Genomic DNA, 24,520 nt, shown 5'->3' with positions numbered 1-24,520 from the left:
AATTAACTTCACTAGTGTTAATATGAAAGAGAAAATTTTGAAAGCAGCCAGACGTAAGAAATTCATTACCTACAAAGGGAAGAATATTAGAATGACTGCAGATCCCTCTGATGAAACTTTTCAAGCCAGAAGAGGATGGTCATTGACTTTTAATCTCCTAAAACAAAATAACTTTCAACCCTGGATCCTATATCCAGATAAACTGAGTTTCATTTATGATGGAGAAATTAAATACTTTAATGACATTCATATGTTGAAGAAATTTGCCATAACCAAACCAGCTCTTCAGGTTAGTCTCAGACCTATCCTCCATAATGACCAGCCCAATCCTCTACCACAAAAATAAACTCACTCAGAAACTTTTGATCAAACTCCAACTTCCACAGTGGCAAAGGGATTAAAAATGTCCACTGGACTTCCGAAAAACTCAACACCGCAAAATTTACCAGACTTATCAATATTCTCCATTAACGTGAGTGGCTTAAACTGTCCTCTGAAGAGGCACAGATTAGCTGACTGGATACAAAAACTTAGGCCAGATATTTCCTGCATACAAAAGTCACATCTTACCTTAAAAGATAAATATAGACACAGGGTGAAAGGATGGTCGTCCATATTTCAGGCAAATGGTAGCCAGAAAAAAGCAGGCATTTCAATTCTATTTGCAGACACAATAGGCTTTAAACCAACAAAAGTAAGGAAGGATAAGAATGGTCACTTCATATTTGTTAAGGGTAATACTCAATATGATGAGATTTCAATTATGAATATTTATGCACCCAACCAGAATGCACCTCAATTTATAAGAGAATCTCTAACCAACATGAGCAACTTGATTTCCTCCAGCTCCATAATAGTCAAATATTTCAACAGTCCTCTGGCAGTATTGAATAGATCCTCCAATAAGAAGCTGAGCAAAGAAATTTTAGATTTAAACCTAACCATCCAAAATTTGGATTTAGCAGACATCTACAGAACATTTCTTCCCAAGAAAACTGAATACACATACTTCTCATCAGCCCACAGAACATACTCCAAAATCGATCACATCTTAGGTCACAAGTCTAACCTCAGTAAATTGAAAAAAAATAGAAATTATTCCTTGCATCCTCTCGGACCACCATGGAATAAAAGTTGAACTCAGTAACAAAAGGAACCTGCATACTCATACAAAAACATTCAAGTTATATAACCTTATTCTGAATGATAGCTGGGTCAGAGATGAGATCAAGAAGAAAATTGTCAAATTTTTGAAACAAAACAACAATTAAGACATGATTTATCAGAACCTCTGGGATACCACAAAGGTGGTCCTAAGAGGGAAATTTATAGCACTGCAAGCCTTCCTCAAGAGAATGGAAAGAGAGGAAGTTAAGAAATTAATGTGACATCTCAAGCAACTGGAAAAGGAAGAACATTCCAACCCCAAACCCAGTAGAAGAAAAGAAATAACCAAAATTAGAGCAGAATTAAATGAAATTGAAAACAAAAGAATTATACAACAGATCAATAAATCAAAAACTTGGTTTTTGAAAAGGACAATAAAATAGACCTTATCCTTGTGATCCCCCTACACCTTTAACTGCTGTTTTCACTTCTGTAATAACATTTACATGTCCCCTGGAAAAGTTTTGCCCTATAAAAACAAAAGCCACAGGCAACTTTGGGCTACTCTTAGAAACTCCATGCTGGGACACTGAGGCAGTCACTGGCCGGCTCTTCAATAAAAAAAACTCCTCTTTAAATTCAACTTGTCTGGTGGTTTGGTCTTTGAGAGGCTCATGGCATAATGCTACAAAGGGGAATTCACCACACAAACACAAACAATGTAAGATAATCATTTCTACCCTCATATTAATCTGAAATTTACAAAAAAAGTGGAGATGCAAAATACAACAATGATAAGTATTTTTATTGTTTAAATATATATTTTGAAGCCACTGTCTCACTCCATTAACTCAGGACAGAGTGCAGGAATGTCATAGCTCACAGAAACCTCAAACTCCTAGGCTCAAGCAATCCTCATTCCTCAGCCTCCCAAGTGGCTGGGACTACAGGCCTGCCCCAACACCACCACAATACCATGCTAATTTATCTATTCTTAGTAGAGACAGGATCTTGCTCTTACTCAGGCTGATCTCCAAGTCCTGAGCTCAAGCAATCCACCCACCTCAGCCTCCCAGAGTACAGGGATGGTAGACATGAGCCTTGGCACTCAGCCTCTTTGAATATATGTTATCATTTTCAATTCTCCAAAAGTGTGTATGTATATGTAAAGAGAGACATATATGCATATAAATTCATAGTTTTTCAGTAAGGACTAAAATCTCTCAGCCTGCCTCCTTTTTCTTGCCTCCAGCTTCCTCCGCTCAGCAGATTTCTCTTTATGCAAACCATTAAAAAACCTAACAAATCAACCAAAAGAAAATGTAAATTCTTTCTCTTTACATTTCCTGAGCTATTTTCTCTTCCAGTATTTGTTCCTGTAAGCCTCTAGTGACTCTGAGAGTCCCACATGAAACAGGAGAGTATTAACAATCATGCTGAGAGAGGATACCTGAGAAGGGTGAGGTCTAGGAGAACAGGTCTTCTCCAGGAGACCACAAGGATACACCTGCGGGGGTCCTCTCCATAGTGACTCAGCTCTTGGGAATTTGTAAACTTAACTTCCTGAAATTTCCAAGTTCCATTAAATCCTATAGTTCTGTAGGGCTGGAATAGCACTTCCCTCTTGATTCAAACTGGCCATTGAGAGGGGTACCTGTGGGTTGGAACTATTTGACTGTCACTAAAAAGGAAAGACCAAGGCAGCGCCGCCATTTAGAATTCTATGCCATGAGATCCGACTGGTAAATAAAGCCTTGCCTCTTATAAACATAGTGTTTGGATGTTCTTTCTCTCCCTTGGGCCTTTTTCCTGCAACTGTGGCAAAGGATCGGAAACACCCAGAAAAATGTTTGTCTTCAAACTTTGCTGAGAAAAAATGAACCCAACATTCACAATCACAATAATTTGTGAATTAGGATGCAATGACTCCCCACTCCCCTTAAATCCATCTACCCATTGGACTTCAGCCTGAGCATTCTTCCTTTCTTTCTTTGGGATACTAAAGCTTTCTCTCTTTCCATGGCTATCTTCCCTTCATTCACCACATGCTTTCTGCTATTTCTTATGGTTTCTACCCACTCTCTAATATAAAATAAATTTACACATTTACATTCTAATCTGGATCTAAAGAAAGTCTTTTCTCACACTATGTGTAAGATGAACTGAGCAACTGAGCTTTTTCACACAGCTTGAAATCACATGTAGTGAGAGGAAGATGGAGTCAGCCAGGACAGAGCCTACAGGACACAGCTGGTCTGGTGGTTTAGGTCCTACAAGACCTTCCCACCTGTCTCCCACGCTTATTACTTTGGAAATTTAGCTCCCACCCTGAAGATGTCCATCTTGAATCTTTGGGAAATTAACTTTTGAATTGGAAATGTCAGAGATTGTCACTGAGTTGTGCTGGTTATTACTTAAAGTTAGTTAGTGTGCCCTCTGCTGTGAACCATTATGCATAAATCTGTGATTCTGGAAATGTTAGAAGAAAACAACAGTCTTGAAGGAGAAGCTACTCTCACTGTTCTACAAAATCGCTGGGCTTCTGACAAACTTGTCTCTGCATATTGACTGACAGCGACAGGCAGCCAGACTCTCTTCCTCCAGTTAACAGTCTCTCTCACTAATGCAGAGGCCAAAGGAAAACCTTCCCCTTAATTCTTTGAGGGTTTCCTGGATAACAACTCACACATGCCAAATTAATAAGAGAAAAGGCATACAAACTTATTAATGTACTACATATGTGGGGAAATCATAGGGAGATTACCCCAACCTCCCACTGGGGTACAGAAGCTTAAATACTCTTTTTCATAAAAGAAGAAAGACATGAGAAAGTAGACCATTCTCTTGAAAGACAAGAAATGATTAGAGAGAATGAAGGGAACAGGGAGAAAGAAACCATCTGTACATGATTCTTTTAGAAATATGAATGAACTTGAGAGGTAGAAATCATGTTGAAGCAGTGCCCATAGCTCAGTGCGTAGGGCGTTGGCCACTACACCGAGGCTGGCATGTTCAAACCTTGCTGGGCCAGCTAAAATTAACAATGACAACTGCAACCAAGCAAATAGCTGGGCGTTGTGGCAGGAGCCTGTAGTCTCAGCTACTTGGGACCTATTTTCACTCTACACAAATACAATGATAACTTCTGTTAATTGCCTTACAGGGATAGAAAATGAAAAGACAGGCTCGATGCCTGTGGCTGAAGCAGGTAAGGCACCAGCCACATACACCTGAGCTGGCAGGTTCGAATCCAGCCCGGCCTGGCAAACAACAATGACGTCCTCAACCAAAAAAAGCCAGGCATTGTGGCGGGTGCCTCCCAGCTACTTGGGAGGCAGAGGCAAGAGAATCGCTTGAGCTCAGGAGTTGGAGGTTTCTGTGAGCTGTGATGCCACAGCACTCTACCCAGGACAACAGCTTGAGGCTCTGAAGAAAGAAAAGAAAGAAAAGAAAAGAAAAGAAAAGAAAAGAAAAGAGAAAATGGAAAGACACTCCTTTCTGGAAGTTTTCCCCCTTTCCAGGAAAAATCATGAATATTTACCCCCACACCACTTAACATAGAATCAGAAAATCTATATAAAGGTAAAGCATCTTACTAAACCCAGGGTCTTCTCTACTTGAAAGATGTGTTCGTTCTCTGGAGTGTACATTTTGGTGCCAAAATCTGGGAGGAAAATACACATCTTTGGCAAGGTAAGTTAATAGAACAAACATTTGTTAATTCATTCTACCTGCTCATATGACTTATTACACCTACAGGTCTCACACTGTCTTTGCTTTCCAGGTAATGTAGCTCCTTACCTACACCTGCTTCATCTCTTTTTGTCTTTATCTCCACAATGTACTTTATCTCCAAGTTAGGCCTGATATTCAAATGCTTAAAAAGTTGCCTCAGACTCCACAATCAGAATGTTAAACCAAATTTTTAAGGTCTTGATAACCAGAGGGGAGGAAGAGTCAGTGAGAGAAAGCCAGGCCAGCAGCAGACCCCAACTGCAGAAGGAAGTTTCAAAATGGTTGCCACCACTAGGGAAGAAGGTTGTCAGGGACAGAGTTCCTCTAGAGGCTCAGGTGAGAAGACATCAGGCCTAAGCCCTCTCTCATTATGTGGGTTTCTGGAGCAAGAAATGGCTCAGGAAGGGGACTCTCTGGGACCATGCCCTATCGTTGCATTTGTCCTTGATTCCGCCTGAGGGTTGGAGCCTCCTCTAGAGAGATGCACTGGTAGTGACATTGCCCTCTCCTGGAGACAGGGGATCACACTCTTCTTCCAGACCCTGTGAAATCCCTGAACCAGCATTTACCATCTGGAGCTCTTTCAGTCTGATGGATATGCTCTAGCTTCAGTACAGGTCTACTTTCTGATTCTGAGGTTGCTAATGGTTGGGGAGCTGTCTGCCTCTGTCACAGTAAATGAAGTGATGTTCATAACATTAGAGCCACTCTTCTGCTCTCCCTGTATACTCAGGGCCTCTGTGTCCCTCTCCTATGTCTGTCATAAGAACAAAAGGTAAAATACCAACCCCCTGTGTGCTCTAAAGTCCATCACTGGCTGATGATGTTTCTGTTTATCCCTTTTAGTGCTTTCCACCTGCCCTACCCCATTGTTTGGATGAAGTCTTAACTTTAGGTTAGACATTTAAATTCTTTAAATCCATAGGCCTCCTGTTTTATGCCTTTAGAAAGAAAAGACTTAAGTGGGATAGAATTTTCTGTCAAAAGAGAAAAATTAAGGCAAGAAGGAACCAGTATGTAGGAGAGAGATGTGAAGAAAAAATGAACATGAAGAAACACAGGTGGTGAAGAACATTAAGAGGAGAGAGAATGATTTTGTGTAGGACAAAACGTAATAAGGATTATTTGTCCTAAAGTAAGTCATAGTTTAAGAAGAAGAATTTGGGGCAAACATAGGGCTTTAGTATGTCTAAAGTAGTCCACGTAAGGCATAATATTCACAAAGGTGAATTTATAAACATTTGGCATGTGAACAAGTTGGCCTGACTGAAAAGGGCATCTCTAATTAAAACAACAAAGTCTTTTTGTTATCAGACTTCATTTTTTTTTTTAAGAGACGGTCTCACTTTATCACCCTCAGTAGAGTGCTATGGCATCAGAGCTCACAGCAACCTCCAGCTCCTGGGCTTAGGCAATTCTCTTGCCTCAGCCTCCTGAGTAGCTGAGACTACAGGCACCCACCATAATGCCCGGCTCTTTTCTTGCAGTTTGGCTGGGGTCAGGTTCAAACCCACCACCCTCAGTATATGGGGGCCAGTGTCCTACCCACTGAGCCACAGGCGCCACCCAGACTTTATTTAAAGCTTCTACAGATTACTTGCGTATTTGTGGTAACTGATAAATTACATCAAATATTCCATGTCAATCTGCCACTATAGAGTTAAAAAAACAAAAACGAAAACTAGCTCTGTATTTTCTTCTGCCTGCCTGAAGCTGCATCTGCTTAGCTATGGGTGTTGAGATCAAGATTATTAAACTGTTATCACTACTCACGGTCATCAGTTATTCTCTTGAAACTGAATTAAAGAGAAAAAGGAGCCAACTTTGTCCTTTAAAACACCAGCCTCGACTCAGTGCCTGTAGCACACTGGGTACGACGCTGGCCACATTCATTGAGGGTGGCAGGTTGGAACCTAGCCCAGGGCAACTAAAACAACAATAATAACTGCAACAAAAAACAGCCAGGCATTGTGGCAGGAGCATGTAGTCCCAGCTACTTGGGAGGCTGAGGCAAGAGAATCACTTAAGCCCAAGAGTTTGAGGTTGCTGTAAGCCGTGATGCCATGACACTACTGAGAGCAACTTAGTGAGACTCTGTCTCAAATGAAAAAACAAAAAAAAACCCACCAGCCTCTTTTGAGCTGACTGACATTTTCACTCCTTCCTCTGGGTCTTTACTTCACTCCTCACACCTCTTGGCTTTTTATTACTGAGATAAGATGACAGAACATGTATGCGTAACTCCTGTCACACTTGATCAATATACATTTTTCTTTCACAAATGTGAACTCTGGTCACTGGACTATTTCTGGTTGTAGGACAAACTGGGCACTCCATGCCTTTCTTGCTTTGCCAATTTTGCGTTGTCTTTCTCAGTCAAAAGAGGTGTTTACACTTGAGTTTTCACCTGCTGCATCAGTGGGGGATTTTTTATATACCTATGGCCTTGCTCTGCTCTTGGATTTAAGAAAGCTCTAGTTAGCCACCCCTCAAGTGGAGGCAAATGGTCTGTGTTAAACCTCTTCACAGACTTCCCTCAGGCTGAATCAATGGGCTTCTCTTTTACTGTGATCATTGGTAATAATCAGGGCAGACAGGGAGGTCATCTGAGCAAGAGGACTTGGTGAGACAAAAGCTGAAAAGAGGTACCCAAACACATGTAAGCATGGAACCTAGGAATTGATGGTACAAGGTGAGTACATGCTTGTTAAGGGATGAACTTGGCCCTGGAATCTCACCTTGTAATTCTAGGTGGGGAAATGCAGAGAACTCTGGCCACCTGAAGATGCAGACAGCTTTGTCCGCAGGTAACAGGCTCTTGTTGGGTTCAAACCCACCTGCCTCAGTTAGTTAGGTGCCCACCTAACCATTGAGCTATGGGCACTGAGCCATTAACTTCCTTCCTTCCTTCCTTTATTTATTTATTTTTTGAGACAGAGCCTCACTATGTCACACTCAGTAGATTTCTATGGCATCACAGCAACCTCAACTCTTGAACTTAACCAATTCTCTTGCCTCAGCTTCCCAAGTAGTTGGGACTACAGGCACCCGCCACAATGCCTGGCTATTTTTTGTTGCCACTGACATTGTTTAGCTGGCCGGGGCTAGGTTCAAACCTGCCAGCCTCGGTCTACATGGCTGGCACCGTAACAACTGTGTTCCAGGTGCTGAGCCCTTTTTTTCTTCTTTTTGAGTCTCACTATGTTGCCCTCAGTCGTGTCTTGTCGTCACAGCTCACAGCAACCTCAAACTCTTGGGCTTAAGCAATTCTCTTGCCTCAGCCTCCCAAGTAGCTGGGACTACCAGCGCCCACCACAACACTCAGCTATTTTTGTTGTTGTTGTTGCCATTGTTTTTTTAGCTGGCCCGGGTCAGATTGGAACCTGCCAGCCTTATGTATGTGGCTGGTGCCCTACCCACTGAGCTACAGGTGGCGCCCAAGATCTGTGTATTAAAGACCAAACCAGGACAGCTGGACACACCCTGAATCTGGATGTGTAAAAGTGAGGATGTTTCACTTGAGCTTCTACATGAAATTGGGAGGTGAAGATCCAGATCCCTACTGCCCATGTATTCAATGCCCCACTTACCAGCCCCCTTTATAGCAGATCTGCTTTGCAGAAGAAGGTCCAGATAAACACAATCAATCAATTGGTATGACACTATTAAATGGTGCATGCGTGACCCATTGATTGACCTAAGGGAGGAGTCATATCTTGATGTGCTTGCTTTGGTAGTAATAATGATTTTATAAGTTTGAAACTAATACTCAATTATTAATTGTTAGTAGATTAGAAATATTATTAGGAATAGGGAACATGCTGGACAAAGGGAGAGAATTATGGGGAATTGGTTCAGACCCATTTACCTGGCTTTGAGCACGAAGTGCAAGATCTTGTCACTTTAATATTTCTGCAGCCTGGAGTTTGTGTATCCCCCTCCCCTCACATCTGTGGCACAGCAGCTGGCTGGAGGCCTTGAAGCTGCTTTCTTCCAGGGCAAGGCTGTGTGCTCTGAGGCAGTGGCTTTTGGGAGTTAAGAATGTGAATTCTTTAAACTTTGTCCAATTCAGGAAGACTTGCTCTGGACCAGATAAAGAGAAGAAAGATCTCTTTTCTTCTGTCACCTTGATTGGGCCAGAGGAGTTATCTGTTTGGACACAAGGCTGTCAGAGCATTAAAATATCACATCTGTGGTGTGTGACTATGGGTCAGTTAGGATTTAGTCCTTGAGTCAGCCTCTGATTGGCTTCCTTATCAAGACTTTGTTTACATTAAGACCATTATACTTTGTTTGTTATTTTTTTGAGACACAGCCTCAAGCTGTTGCCCTGGGTAAAGTGCTGTGGCATCACAGCTCACAGCAACCTCCAACTCCTAGGCTCAAGCGACTCTCCTGCCTCTACTTCCCAAGTAGCTGGGACTACAGTGCCTGCCACAATGCCTGGCTATTTTTTTTTTGCAGCTATTTTTTTGTTCCAGCCATCATTGTTGTTTGGCGGCCAGGCTGGAGTCGAACCTGCCAGCTCAGGTGTATGTGGCTGGTGCCTTAGCTGATTGAGCCACAGGAGCCAAGCCAAGACCATTATACTTTGAAACAGCAAAAAGCAACAAGTAAATCCATGCAATTAACATTATCAGCTATAGAGTTAGTCTAGTTAACAGGAATGCAAGCACAGCAAGAACCTTGGTGGGATTGTTTGCCGGCCTTTCCTGAGATTCATGACTGTAACACTGATGCATGAAATAAATACAGAGCTCACCTGATACTTGGGGTGGCATACTGGACGCCTCATGAAGAAGTGTGTGCCGCCTGCCAAGACTCCCCGCTCTTAAAACTATCTCTTTGTGTCTATTATTTCTCTATATTAATATTCTGTAACTCCTACTAATGATTTTCCAGTCTTCTGACACCACCAGGCCACTAGGAAATAAATCCACTTGTTATGTCTGGTCCGTGACAACTCTTATTATTTCAGTAAGAACCACATCCGACGGCAAGGTAAGGACTTAGACTCTTCATATGGAGCCTGGAAGGAGGGTGGGAGTCAGGGATACTGGTTATGTGTCTTTCATAGTGTTTCATTTTGAGATTGGAAATGGGAAATGGCTTATAGCCATCAGGGGGCTTTGAGTGATCCCCTGCATGAGTATTCTTCCTGTTTACTTTGATACAGCTGAACAGATTCAGTTGAGAGAATAACCCACAAATATGCCCTCAAGATAGACTATAGGGCTCAGGGCTTCATGACAGGGAGTCTTCTAATCTTGCTTTTGCACCAGGATCAGAGCACAATGCACATAAAAAAGAAAATTAAAATATATATATAAGCCTAAAGCCCAAAACAGCATTGCCAGACCCCATAAAATTTGATTCTTCCACATGAGAAGTGACAGGGGAGGGATTAACACAGTAAACCCTGGCAAGGGAACTGGGAGCTCTTTGACAGCCAGGACCTCTCAGACTCTGGACTCTGGAAAAAGAACAATCATCTTTTGTTGACAACTGCACCTCCTTATTATCCAGGATGGACTAGGACTTCTCAGGGGTTCCCTTAGGGGTCCTCACTCAAACACTCATTTTATCTGGAGCATCTGATTTCAGCTCAGATGGGGGAATTCCAGAAAAAAGAAAATCATTTCCGTGGGCAGCTTCCAAGATAAAGCAGCAGGTAGAATTTTGCTTCTTGGGCTTCAAAAACAGACAAATAGCTGACACAGGGCTTTGGCAAGAAGGTGTGTTTCTCAGTGGTGAGAGGATTTTAGCATCCTGCACTCAGAGAACATTGTGTGTGGGGCGGGGGGGTAGGGGGGAGTTGATAGGCCTTGCAGTGAATGACTGGGTCAGGGAGGCGGAGAGACACGTGAGATTCACCTGAAGGTGCATGGCAAGGTTCCAGAATGAGCAACCTTGGAAACTGTTCTGGTGAGGCTCTCACTCATGATTCTTCACAGAATATCGTCTATAAGAGGATAACAGGCAGACCTCGGCGGAGCTCGCCCAGCGCTGCGTCCCCACCTGTGGCGGCGGCTGTTGCCCCGGCGCGGGTGCAGAAATGGGCCGCTACTCCCGCAAGACGTGCCAGCTGCTCTTCATGTTCGTGTTCACCGGCGCCTTTGTCGTGGCCGAGCTGCTCTCGGGCTACTTGGGCAACTCCGTCGCGCTGCTCTGCGCCTCCTTCAACATGCTGTCGAGACTGCTCTCGCGGTGGATCTCGCTTGTGCTGGGGCCTGAGCGCCGGCTACAACGCCTGGCGCCACCCAGGGCCTTCTGGGCCACCTACGACTACGCCTTCGCGGAAGTGGGGGGCGCGCTCAGCTACGCCGTCTTCCTCGCAAGGTTCTGCTTCACCATCCTGGTGGAGGCCGTGCTGCGCCTGGCCCAGCCCCAGCGCATCCATGAGCACTAGCTGGTGCTCATTGTCGGCGTCCTGGGACTAGCGGTCAACATGGTGGAGCTGCTCATCTTCCCGGACTGCGCCTCCTCCTGCCGCTGCCGCTGTCGCCGCCTGGAGCAGCAGCAGCAGCAGTTGGCCCAGGGCGGTGCTCGCGGGGCTTTCCGGGACCTGCAGGGCGCGGAGGAGCCGCGGCAGTCAGCCACAGCCCTGGCTCAGACTTGGCAGTGATCACCCTCTCCCGGTCTTTGGTCGAGAGGAAGCAGGTGATGACCGTGCTCTCAAACGTAGCAGGTGTACTTTTGCATAAGATCAGAGATGCCACAGGGTTGTGGTCATCACTGCCATCATATTATTTATTTTATTTATTTATTTATTTATTTATTTTTGAGACAGACCCTCAAGCTGTCGGCCTGGGTAGAGTGCCATGGCATCATGGCTCACAGCAGCCTCAAACTCCTGGGCTCAAGCCATTCTCCTGCCTCCGCCTTCCAAGTAGCTGGGACTGCAGGTGCCCACCACAATGCCCGGCTATTTTTTGGTTTCAGCCACCATTGTTGTTTGGGGGGCCCGAGCTGGATTCGAACCCGCCAGCTCAGGTGTATGTGGCTGGCGCCTTAACCACTTGAGCCACAGGCGCTAAGCCACGGCCATCATATTCTATGTGCTTCCCTTGAAAAATGAGGAGCCGTGTAACTGGCAGTGCTGCATTGACATCAGCCTGACTATAGCCATGGTCATTATCATTTTGTCATCTACCTTCCCACTCATCGAGGAGACGAATACCATTCTGCTGTAGATGGTCCCCAAAGGGGCCGACATGGAAGACTGATGAGTAAACACTCTCTGTGCCTGGAATTAGCAGTGTACATGAAGTGCACATCTGGGAACTCAGAAAGAGAAAGATCATTGCCACCCTGCATATCAAATATCAGAAGGACAGGGTATATCAGTATGCCAGCATGAAAATTTGAGAAATTTTCCATAAGGCAGGAATCCATAACGTGACCGACCATCCAGTTTGAAAATGTGGACTTGGAGGAGCCCCTGGAGCAGGACTTATTTTCGTTCTGCAGCTCACTTTGCATTTCCAAGGGCTGTGCTAAGCAACTTTGCTGTTCCCCTGGTGCACTACTTCTGGCCCATGTCAATGGCTGTGCTGAACAGCATGGCAGCCCCCCCACCCCCCAGACACATACCCAAATGATGGCCTCTGCAGAAGAGACACAAGAGAAGTGGCCATTGAAATGCCTTTGGATGGAGGGAGGACCAGTGTTATGTCAACAGCACATATTTTTAATCTGGTACCCACATGAACAGACTTTATAGACAAGGCACTTTGGAACCACCACCTTGGCTTGTGGAAAGAGCTTTGTGGGTTGTAGGCTCTGACCAAGCTTGCAGTGTGCGCTCTCTGGGTTCACTAAGGGGTTGGCTGTTTGGGATCTTAGTTGAATGTGTCTGTTAATCTTGATGTAACTGATAACCCCTTACTATTCCCCTGGGTATCTCATGCTTCTCTGGGATAGTTTTAGCTTGAAGATTCATTTTTCTTATTTTTTATATACATTTATAAAGTATTTATTATAGTTGCAGCTAGTACCTTGATGGAAAAGTTGATTTCCAAGGGAGAAATGAGAATTAATTTATTTGCTGCCTTTAATGTGTTTTGAGGAACTTAGAGTTTTCCATTATGTCTCTGATCCATATCACCAAGCTCAAATAAATGTTTTATAGCCTGAGGGAGAAAAAAGAAAAAAAGAGGAGCACAGCTTGACTGTGAAAAAGAAATCAAAAGTCTCTGACGTTATACACAGAGGTGACATGGAGAAGGCCTGTGAAGCCTGTGGCATAGTCCCCTAAGGGCCCACACTGGCTTCAGCAAGTGGCTCAGATTGCAGTTCCCAAAAGGTCACCTGCTATGCTGACAAAATAGCCTGGTGACCTCCCTCAATGCTATGTCTGAGGCAATTTATCAAGATGTAGCCTGGGTATGGTCACAGCAGATACCTTTTCTCCTGATCTGGGAGCAGCTCTCTGAGCTCACCTGGCTGCAGGGGCCTGTGAGGACAGCAGTGCAGACCTATGCCATGGCCATCTGCCTGGACTTTGCCTTCTCTGCTGAGGGCTGTACCCCTACACAGTTCCTCCTAAAAAGGACATGGGCACACTCTATCCCTGGACAGGAGGTCACAGCCTGTCACTGGATCAGATGAGACTTGACCTGGGGGCTCCTGGGCCCTCTTCAGCAGAGGATGCAGCTCTGGGTGCAAAGTCAAAGACCTTCTTCTTCTCACATTTTCCCAGATGACCAGCTGCACAATTTTGGATACATTTAAGAATGACAGAAGTAGTGGAGACCCTAGTAAAAATATCGGAACAATATAATCAGAAAGTTGAACCCTGAGTTTCCTTGAGAGCTATGATGAGTGACATATTTTATATTCATGTAACATAGTTTATGTCTTTTGGCTGTTTTATGACACTCATGCCATTCTTTCTAATTAAAAACATATGAGGGTTTCATTATTCATGCATTTCTGTATATTATTATTAGAAGCAACAAAGTAAATGCATGTTGTTAACCTTGTTCTTTAATTCAGAAAATGATGAATATTTTCACTTTTCTAGTCTCAGTACATGGAGGACCATTATCCACTAACCTTTGGTAGCACTTTTTTGGGGAAAATGTTTAATTTATTTTTTTTTCTGTCTTAAGAATTCGGGGTGAAGGCAGCGCCTGTGACTCACTGAGTAGGGCGCCGGCCTCATATACCAAGGGTGGCACGTTCGAACCTGGCCCCGGCCAAACTGCAAGAAAAAAATAGCCAGGAGTTGTGGCAGGCACCTGTCGTTCCAGCTACTCAGGAGGCTAAGGCAAGAGAATTGCCTAAGCCCAAGAGCTGGAGTTTGCTGTGAGCTGTGATACCACAGCTCTCTACCATGGGTGATTAAGTTAGACTCTGTCTCTAAAAAATAAATAAATAAATAAAAATAAAAAAAAAAATTGTGGTGAAATAATGTTATTGTCATTTACATTTTCTTTGTGTAAAATCTCAAAGCATATTAAATGCTTATTCATAATATGTATTCCCTCTATAATTTTAATATTGATCACTAACAAAAAGAAAAAAATATTCTCTGCCTGGTTAATATTTTTGCCTAAATTTTCAAATTTCTTCTATTTATTTTGATTGATTTCATTTAATGTAGGATATTAAATCTAATATAAGTATTGCAATCTGTGAGACATTTGTCATATTTTTTTTTGGAGATAGAGTCTCACTCTGTCATTCTGGCTAGAATGCTATGGCATCATAGCTCTCAGCAAGCTCACACAGTTGAGCTAAAGCATTCCTCTTGCCTCTGCCTCCTGAGTATCTGTGACAGGGGAGCATCACCACCCTTGGGTCATTTTTCTGTTTTTAGTAGTGTAAGGGTCTGGCTCTTGCTCTAGCTGGTCTTAAACTCCTGAGCTCAAGCAATCCACCTGCCTCAGGCTCCCAGAGTGCTAAGATTATAGGGCAGGCCACCATGAGTGGCCACATTAGTTTTATTTCATTTACGTATTTTTATTGACATTTTACACTGGGATCATGCAATATTTCTTTCTTTTTTTTTTTTGGTTGCAGCCATCATTGTTGTTTTATGGGCCCAGGTTGGATTCGAACCCACCAGCTCAGATGTATGTGGCTGGTGCCTTAGCCGCTTGAGCCACAGACGCTGAGCCAGATCATGCAATATTTCATCATATAAATGTACTGAATTTTTATGTAGGAAAAATAATAGTACTTGGCTTTCTTTTGTACTTTGACAAATAATTTTCATATTACAGACCATGAGATAAACATTAATAGTTTTGAGCATTTTGAATTTTAGATAATTGTGAATTTTATCCAATAAAATTCAATTTAACTGCATGTGTGGGTTACAAGTCTGAGTTTTCTTTACTTCTTCTTCATCCCCATCTTGAGCTTCCCAAACCCACAGCTCTCATTGTAGTTTTAAGATTGCATTTTATCATCTCAGTAAATGAGAAAAATTTAATGATGATAAACTAGAAATAAGTTTGAAAGCAGAGCAGTGCCTACATGTCCACTAAAATTTTTAATTTACATGTTACTGTTGTCTTTGGACAAGAAGTTTAAAAGTAAGAATATTTGGCTACGATACAGACCAGGCCTGACATTTTATGAAACAGGCCTCAGTACTGATCTGAAACTGATATGAATAGACATCAATTAACTATAGCTTGGAAAATAGTAAATAAAAGAACCATGTGGAATGATATAATCTATTCTTTAAAAAATGTGTGTATTTGTAAATTCATAGGAAATGTGTGTACTCCAGAAGAATAAACACTAACTGTTAATAGTTTCTTCTATGAATCAAGTGACATTGGAGGAAAGGGGAGATTTTTCTCCTCATGAAGACCTGTAGAACTTGACTTTTTCTTGGTACCAGAACTGTGCTACATACCTCATTCCTGAATATCACTATAATCACACTCAAAGTATGCCTCTGGGGCATTCCCCATGGTTCTTTTATTTACTATTTTCCAAGCTATAGTTAATTGATGTCTATTCATTCAAAGTATGCACCTGGGGAAGCTATGTACTGATGCCAGTGCCTGATCTAACTTCAAAGCAGTTTTGGAACTCTTTTCTTTTCTTTGAATACCCATCAAAGCTGCTGTTGTATTAACCTTGACATTCTGAATGTCAGTAAAATGTCTTTTTTTTTTCCTTCAATATTTCCTTTATCTTCAGGGAACAAAAATGTCATAGGGGGCCATATCAGGTGAGTAAGAAGGGTGTTCCAATACAGTTATTTGTCCACTGGCTAAAGACTCCCTCACATACATTGTCACGTAAACCAGTGCATTGTCATGATGACCCATGAGGTGGTGGCCAGATTTTCAGTTAAAATTGTCCTAACTCTTTCCCTATTGACATTTCCATGGTTTCCTATGCTTCTCACAGTCAGATGAAGACATTGACAGTCCCTTACGTGAATGCTTACAATGTTTTCATTAGTTCTGCTCATTACTGGAGCCCTAACCGACCTTCATCAGTGATGCTTTCTCTCCTCTCAGAAAAAATGTTCAATATATTTTCTTTATGGCCTTATGACCATAATCTTGGGCCAACTTGTCCCTGATTTCACTTCTACTCTTGCCAAGTTGAACAAGAAATTTTTGAAAGTTTGTTCATTACTCTAATTTAAGCCGTGGTAGTCTCACAAAGTCACACACAAAAAAATAAACATCACCCAGCAAAACAAAAAACAGATGCCATTGAGAACACCGCTGTGAAGAACTGATAAGCCAAGGTTAGAAAAACTTGCTCAGTTGTTTATACAGTGCAGCGACTGTAAGTGCACGGTTCACAAAGTTAAATCCTTTTTTTTTAATATAGAGCTTCCAGCTGTTGCCCTGGGTAGAGTGGTCTGGCATCACAGCTCACAGCAACCTCCAACTCCTGGGCTTAAGCAATTCTCTTGCCTCAACCTCCCAAGTATCTAGGACTACAGGCCCCCGCCACAATGCCCAGCTATTTTTTGGTTATAGTTGTCATTGTTATTTGGCAGGCCCAGTCTGGATTCGAACCCACCAGCTCTGGTGTATGTGGCTGGTGCCTTAGGTACTTGAGCTACAGGTGCTGAGCCAATAAATTCCTTTATAATTAGAAAAAGATTAAAAAGTATTCTTACCATGTGATATTTGGTTAATAAATTGACTTTCATCTGTATTTGTATCATTTATTATTTCACAGCATAAATTCCTTGCAAGCCAAGAGAAAAAAATGAACACAACAAAATCACTACTGCTATACATGAGATAATTATCTTTACAGGATAGGAAACATAATTGGTGAAAAGTAGTCAGAACCCACCACTGCTCCAGCTCACTTTAGGAAACTTAGCACCTGCCAAATATTACTTCTCTCCTCCCCCAGTTCCTATTTGTACAAGTTTGTAATCAAGTTACAAGGGCCAGCTAAACAACAATGACAACTGCAACAAAAAAATTTCCAGGCATTGTGGCGGGTGCCTGTAGTCCCAGCTACTTGGAAGGCTGAGGCAAGAGAATCGCTTAAGCCCAAGAGTTTACGGTTGCTGTGACCTGTGACCCCACTACTGAGGGTGGCATAGTCAGACTTTGTGTCAAAAGAAAAAAGGAATGGAAGTTAAAATACGAACCCACATGTACTCCAAAGTCCCTCTGCTGACTGGGACATTGTGTCTTTGTTTATTCCTTTTAGTGATTTCAAACTACCCCAGCTCACTGTTTGGATGAAGTATTATGGTTTGTCTTGGTCCTAAATCCTTCTAAAATATCGCGTAGGACAGTGTTAAAGTGCTGGCCACATATACTGAGGCTGGAGGGTTCCAACCTTGCCGGGCCAGCTAAAAGAACAATGACAAGTGCAACAAAAAATAGCCAGGTGTTGTGGTGGGCACCTGTAGTCCCAGCCACCTGGGAGGCTGAGGCAAGAGAATCGCTAAGCCCAAGAGTTTGAGGTTGCTGTGAGCTGTGAAGATATGACACTGTACCAAGGGCGACAAAGTGACACTGTCTCAACAAATAATAATAATAATAAAATAAAAAAAAAAAAAACATAGCCGTCCTTTCTCAGGCCTTTATTTAATTTGTTTTTTTTTGTGTGTGTGACAGGGTCACTTAGTTGCCATGGGTTGAGTGCCCTGGTGTCATATCTCTCAGCAACCTAAAACTCTTAGACTCAAGTGATCCTATTGCCTCAGCCTCTTGAGTACCTTGGATTATGGGCATCTGCCATGATGTCCAACTGTTTTTAGAGATGGGACCTCCTGCTTGCTCAGGCTCGTCTTGAACTCCTGAACTCAAGCAATCCAACTGCCTTAGCCTTCCTAAGTGCTGGCATTACAGGTATGAGCCACTGTGTCCGGCTCGCAGGCCTTTAAAAAATAAAAAGACTTAACTTAAATGGAATTTCCTTTCACAATAGAGATTTAGACAAAAGAAAGCCAGAAGGAACCATTATATAGGGGAAAGATATGAAGAAACTCCTGAACATGAAGAAATATGTATGGTAAGGAACATTACAAGGAAAGAGAATGAATTTGTGTAGGACAAAACCCAATATAAGAGAGAGTAGAGAGAGAGAGAGGGAAGGAAGGAGGAAGATGGGGGAAAGGAAGAGCAGAGAGAGGACAGAAGGGAGGGGGTAGGGTCTCAGTGTGTGACAGGTCTTGTAACCTCAGTGAATCCACAACAATAAAAAGAAAATAAAATAAGAACAAAATAAGTCATGATTTAAGATAGAAATATTGGGCAGTGCCTGTGGCTCAAGGAATAGGGCGCTGGCCCCATATACCGGAGGTGGCGGGTTCAGACCCGACCCTGGCCAAAAACTGCCAAAAAAAAAAAAAAAAAAAGATAGAAATATTGGGATCAACAGAGGGCTTCAGCATATCAAAGGTGATCTATGAAAGTCATGAAAAGATTCATAAAGGTGAATTTGGAAAAAAATTTATATGTGAACAAGTTGGCTAAAATGAGAAAGAAATGTCTAGTTAAAACAAGAAAATGCTTTTTTCTCAGTTATGAGATTTTGTTTAAAACGTTTTCAGACTTCTTGTGTTTATGCTCCAGTTGATAAACAAATTACATCAAATATTCAGCATCAGTCTGCCACTATAGAGTTAAAATAAAGCTGCCTCTCTGTATTATCTCCTGCCCTTCTGAAGCAGTAGTTGTTTAGTTTATGGGTGTTGGGATTAAGTTTATTAAACTGTTATCACCACACAAGGTCATCAGTTACTGCTTTAAAAATGAAGTAAGGAAATAAAAAAAAGAAAAGGCATCTTCTTTATCTTTTGTCTTTGACAACACAGCCTCTTTTCCCCAACTACCTGTCATTTTCACTCCTTCCTCTGTATCTTGTATTCACTTGTTACACCTCTTGACTTTCTGTGGCTGATGTCAGATGACAGAACATGTACGTTAAACTACCAAAGCACTTAAACAACAGCATGATTTCTCCCTTCTCAGTGTGTACTCTTGAAATACAGGCCCATTTCTGGGTGTGAGACAATCTGAGGACTTCATGCCCTCCTTGCTGACCTGTTTGATTTTGACCTTCTCAATTGAATGAGGTGTTTGCACTTGATTTTTCACCTACTGCATCGCTGGTGCTCTTTTAAAAATCTTTTGGTCTAGCTCTGCTCTTGTCTTTAAGTGAGATCTGGTTAGCCCCCACTCAACAGGGGGTGAACAGGCTGTGTTAAACCTCTTCACAGACTCCCTTACAAATGTGAGGAAGAGGGGTGGTGCCTGTGGCTCAGTGAGTAGGGTGCCTGCCTCATATACCAAGCGTGGAGAGTTCGAACCCGGCTCCAGCCAAACTGCAGCAACAACAACAAAAAAAATAGCCGGGTGTTGTGGCCAGTGCCTGTAATCCCAAGTACTTGGGAGGCTGATGCAAGACAATCACCTAAGCCCAAGACCTGGAGGTTGCTGTCAGCTGTGATGCCACATCACTTTACTGAGGGGAACAAACTGAAACTCTGTCTCTAAAAAAAACAAATTGAGGAAGAGACCCCAGACTCCTCTGAGGCTGAATGAATGAACAGCTCTTTCACTGTGATCACTGGCAAAAATCAGGGGAGACAGGGAGGTCATCTGGGCAAGATGACTTGGTGAGACAAAGGCTACAAAGTGGTACCCAGCCACAGGGAAATATGAAACCCAGGAATTGGGAATAAGTAGGGGTAGCACACTTGATAAGGGAGGCCTCCTGCCCCTGGGATCTGGTCTTGTAACTCTGGGTGGAAAAATGCAGAGCCAGAGAACTCTGGCCAACTGAGATGGGCACAGAATTGCTCAGAAGAAATATTTGTCCATGCCTTTAATTTTAGCATTCTAAGAGGCGGAGGTTGGTGAATTGCTTGAGCTCAGGTGTTCAAGACCAGCCATTCTTAACTAAAAATGGAGCAACTAAGGCAAGATGATTGTTTGGATGTAAGAGTTTGAGGTGCTGTGAGCTATCATGATGCCACAGCACTCTACCAGGGCCACAGAGTGAAACACTTGTCCAAAACAGGGATTCCATTAGGCCCAGCAAAAATTTGGCTCTGTCCAGAGGGAAGTCTACCCTCTTGTCTCTCCCCGTAGAAAACTGTGGACCAAGACTTTTTAGTAAATGCCGGAAATATTTATTTAGTGCTTAACTCTCCACTCTCCCCTCTGACTAAACAACCTGGTTCTGAAGGAGTGATGGGACAGCTGGAACAAAAGTTCTTTCTTCAACCTCTTACTTCCTGGATTGCAGAAAAAGAGGTACCTCATCAGTTCCTTGAGAAGCCTGATTGCCCTGTTCCTCTGCAGGGGAGAGACTTACTGTCTAAATTAAATTCCCAGATTACCTTTTCTCCAGACAACAACAGCCTTCTGATGAAGGTTCCTCCTGAACATGTCTGATGGGAGGATGATGATGGATGATGGACAAACATTCAGAAGAAATCAACATCCAAGTAAATGTCTCTATCTGGGAAGAGAGAATCTATGGGAAAGTCATCAGGAACACCTCAGTGAAGTTCTATTTAAAAATCAGAAGCTCAGCCACCACAAAAGATCAGATCAGTACCCCCTAAATCAATAAGCTTTAATAGACATAGCCCCTTTGATTGACAAATTTAAGAGATATGGACCTGTAAGGCTCTGCCCATCTCCACATAACATGTATTTTTTTTCTTTTTACTGGTCATACTTTGCCTTTTAATAGCACTTTTCACCCATAGCACAAGAATTTTTGCATTATTTTCTCCCTTACCATCAATATCTTTGTGAGGTGGTGAAGGGAGGGAGGAAGGATTTTTTTTTCTATTTTGCAAATGAGAATACTCTATGTGAATTTCAGATCACTGGTTCTCAACTGTGGCAGCATTGAAATCATCAGAAAGTTTTGTTTTGTTTTTGAGACAGAGTCTCAAACTGTCACCCTGGGTAGAGTGCTGTGGCATCATAGCTCACAGCAACCTCCAACTCTTGGGCTCAAGAAATCCTCTTGCCTCAGTTTTTCCATTTTTAGTAGAGACAGGGTCACACTTTGCTCAGGCTGGTCTCGAACTTGTGAGCTCAAACAATCCACTCCTTGGTCTCCTAGAGTACTAGGATTCATCAGAAAGTTTTTAAAAATCCTTATTGTCAGGTTATATTCCAGATCAACATCAGAATCTTAGACCATGGAACCCAAGCATCAATATTATTTGCAGCACTCTGAAGTGACTCCAAAGCATAGCTAAGGTTGAGGACTACTGGTTTAGATAATTTATACTCAATCTTCAATTGCAACTTTCTTTTACCTAAATGCTCTTTCAGCACCAACAAAAAAGAGATTCCATTTCCTTGAACACTGTAGCAGTTTAATATTCGGTAGAGCTACTGGTCTTTAGTAACAAATTTATGTATCAGTTCATTAATAAGGGCTTTTCATTCTCAGATGCTTATGCTAACTACAAACCTCCATCTTATGTAATTATCAAATGGGAAATTAGGGAATTTAAATCTTCTCAATAAGAATGGCCTGTTAAATATTTAGGCAATTATGGATATTTGATTTTAGGTCTAATACACAATAATAAGTCAAAACGCTATAACCATGTAGCCATGGGTTTCTGTTTTGCATTCAGCACCTTCCAAACTTTGTTGCAAATGAGTTTTTACTAAGAAGATAAAAGAGAAGTTATAAATAAAGCTCTCAGCAAAATCTCTTAGAATTGGCCATATCATACCCTGAAAAAGAAACAAGTACTTAAAAAACATTATCCCTTTCTAATTAGTCCATCTTCATCCCAAATCTCTTCTCTTCTTTAATCAAATTTTAAACTTTGTCCAAATCAACTTGTTCTGCACCAAGGGGAAAAATCAATTTCTATACCAGCTATCTTCTCTAATATATTTAACATATTAATTTCCCTCTGTACAAGGTTTCTTCTTGACATGGATATCAAAAAGAATCCTTAAAAGATTTCACCTTTTCAAGCAACATATCAAATACACAACAAATACTTTTATTTTTATTACAAAGCCTAGAACAGATGAATAGGTTTGTCCAAGACCTAAGGGCAGTAAGTGAAATAGCATTGGATACTCATCTGATGGTTCCTAACCCATAGACTCTTTTGATTAGTGTACCTTTAATGTACAGTTACTTTGTGTTGTTCTCTGTGTCTCTGCTTATATCCCCAGGGTACACATTCCATTCTGTGTCCATTTTCTACTTGATGATAGGAAACTTGAACAATAGGAGGTTGGGAGAGGAAAGAAGTAATCCTTGGCTTTCCCTGTCCTCTGGTTTCCCTTGGCAGGTGCTAGGTTTATCAAGTGAGCTGGAGCAGTGGTTCGCCTTCACAAGTTTTCACTGCAAATGTTTGCTAACACGCAAAGATAATCATCTCGCTTTTTGCAGGAGCGATTTCTTTGTGTTCATTTTTCTCTTCGCTTTCTCAAGTTTGTGCTGTGAAATAATATATGCTACAAATAAAGATGAAAATGTATCTATTATGCAACTATCAAAGGGTAACAACACTTTTCTTTTTTTTCTAATTATGAAGAAATACATATGATATCTAAGAACAGAGTTTGTGAACTTGCCACCATGCGCTTACATTAGCAGCACTGTACAAACAACTCAGCAAAGTTACATAACATTGGTACATCAGTATCTCAGAGTTTTTTTGTCTAAGTGTGGTGGTGTCTGTTGGGGTATGTATACTATTATTTTTGCATGTTTCTGTGTGTGTCATGACAATGTCAGAGCATGAATTAGAATAATGAACAAATATTTGCAATTCTATTGTTAAATTTGGCAAAAGTAGAAGTGATATCAGGGACATGCTAGCCCAAGTTTATGGGGATGAGGTGATAAAGAAATTGGCAGTGTACAAATGGATTAGATATTTCTCTGAGAGGATAGAAAGCATCACTGATGAAGATTGGTCAGGGCAGACAGGAATGAGCAGAATTAGCAAAAGCTTGCAAAAATTCAGTGAAGGGACAATCATAATCTTTATTTGACTGTGCATAACTGACCAAGGAAATGTTCATAGAGAATAGGATGATCTTGGCCACCAACTCATGGCCCTTGCATCATGATAGTGAACCAGTTTGCTTGATACTGTGAGGGAGTTTTAGCAAGTAAACAGATAACTATTGAAACACCACCTGATCTGACCCTGAATGACTTTTTTTACCCACACATAGAGAAAATATTAGATAAAAAATATGCTTAATGACATTCAAATCATCAAGTGAAATACCTCTGATGGACATTCCAGAAAAGAGTTTCAAAATTTCTTTGAAGAGTATGTTAGGCACTGACATAAATGCATAGCTTCCTTAGCTGAGTACATCCAATGTGACCATGGCGATATTCAGAAATGAGGTGTGTAGAACATTGTCATACTATAAAAATGTATGTTATTCTCTGGGCACTGTGGATGGGTCATGCCCATAATACTAGTACTCTGGGAGGTTGAGGAGGTTGATTGCTTGAGCTCAGGAGTTCAAGATCAGCCTGAGCAACAGTGAGACCTTGTTTCTAATAAAAATAGAAAAACTAGGCTTGGTGCCCATAGCACAGTGGTTATGACACCAGCCACATTCAATATACCAAGGCTGGTGCATTCAAATTTGGCCTGGGCCAGCTAAACTACAATGACAACTGCAACAACAACAACAACAAAAATAGCTGGGCATTGTGGCAGGTGCCTGTATTCCCAGCTACATGGGAGGCTGAATCAGGAGAATCGCTTAAGCCCAAGAGTTGGAGGTTGCTGTGAGCTCTGACCCCACACTACTCTACTAAGGGGGATATAGCAAGACTGCAAGACTCTGTCTCCAAAAAAAAAAAAGGAATAAGAACTACAAACATGGCTCAGCACCTGTGGCTCAAGTGGCTAAGGTGCCAGCCACATACACCTGAGCGGGCGGGTTCGTATCCAGCCCAGGCCTGCCAAACAATGACAGCTGCAACCAAAAAAAAAAAAAAATAGCCGGGAGTTGTGGCAGGTGCCTGTAATCCCAGCTACTTGGGAGGCAGAGGCAGGAGAATCACTTGAGCCCAAGAGGTGGAGGTTGCTGTGAGCTATGATGCCACAGTACTCTACCCAGGACGACAGCTTGAGGCTCTGTCTCAAAAAAAAAAAAAAAAAAAAACTACAGACATTACTGGCTGTGTTATCCATCTCCTAAACACCACAGTGCCACCTGGTGTCCCTATGACATATTGTGACCTATAT

General features: G+C 42.1%; 2 protein-coding genes and 1 pseudogene across 2 annotated transcripts in view; all 3 read left to right on the top strand.

Annotated features, from left to right (window-relative positions):
• The window catches only part of LOC128572817 (zinc finger protein 726-like), a 255,683-nt gene that overhangs the window by 53,710 nt on the left and 177,453 nt on the right, over nucleotides 1-24,520 (top strand). The window lies entirely within an intron of this gene.
• The window catches only part of LOC128572811 (zinc finger protein 595-like), a 240,244-nt gene that overhangs the window by 164,474 nt on the left and 51,250 nt on the right, over nucleotides 1-24,520 (top strand). The window lies entirely within an intron of this gene.
• LOC128573076 (zinc transporter 10-like) lies at nucleotides 10,898-12,552 on the top strand (annotated as a pseudogene).

The sequence above is a fragment of the Nycticebus coucang genome, chromosome 20, assembly GCF_027406575.1.
Source record: "Nycticebus coucang isolate mNycCou1 chromosome 20, mNycCou1.pri, whole genome shotgun sequence".
NCBI classification, from domain to species: domain Eukaryota; kingdom Metazoa; phylum Chordata; class Mammalia; order Primates; family Lorisidae; genus Nycticebus; species Nycticebus coucang.
The sequence above is the reverse complement of the archived record's forward strand: the minus strand, read 5'-3'. Positions and strand labels throughout refer to the sequence as shown.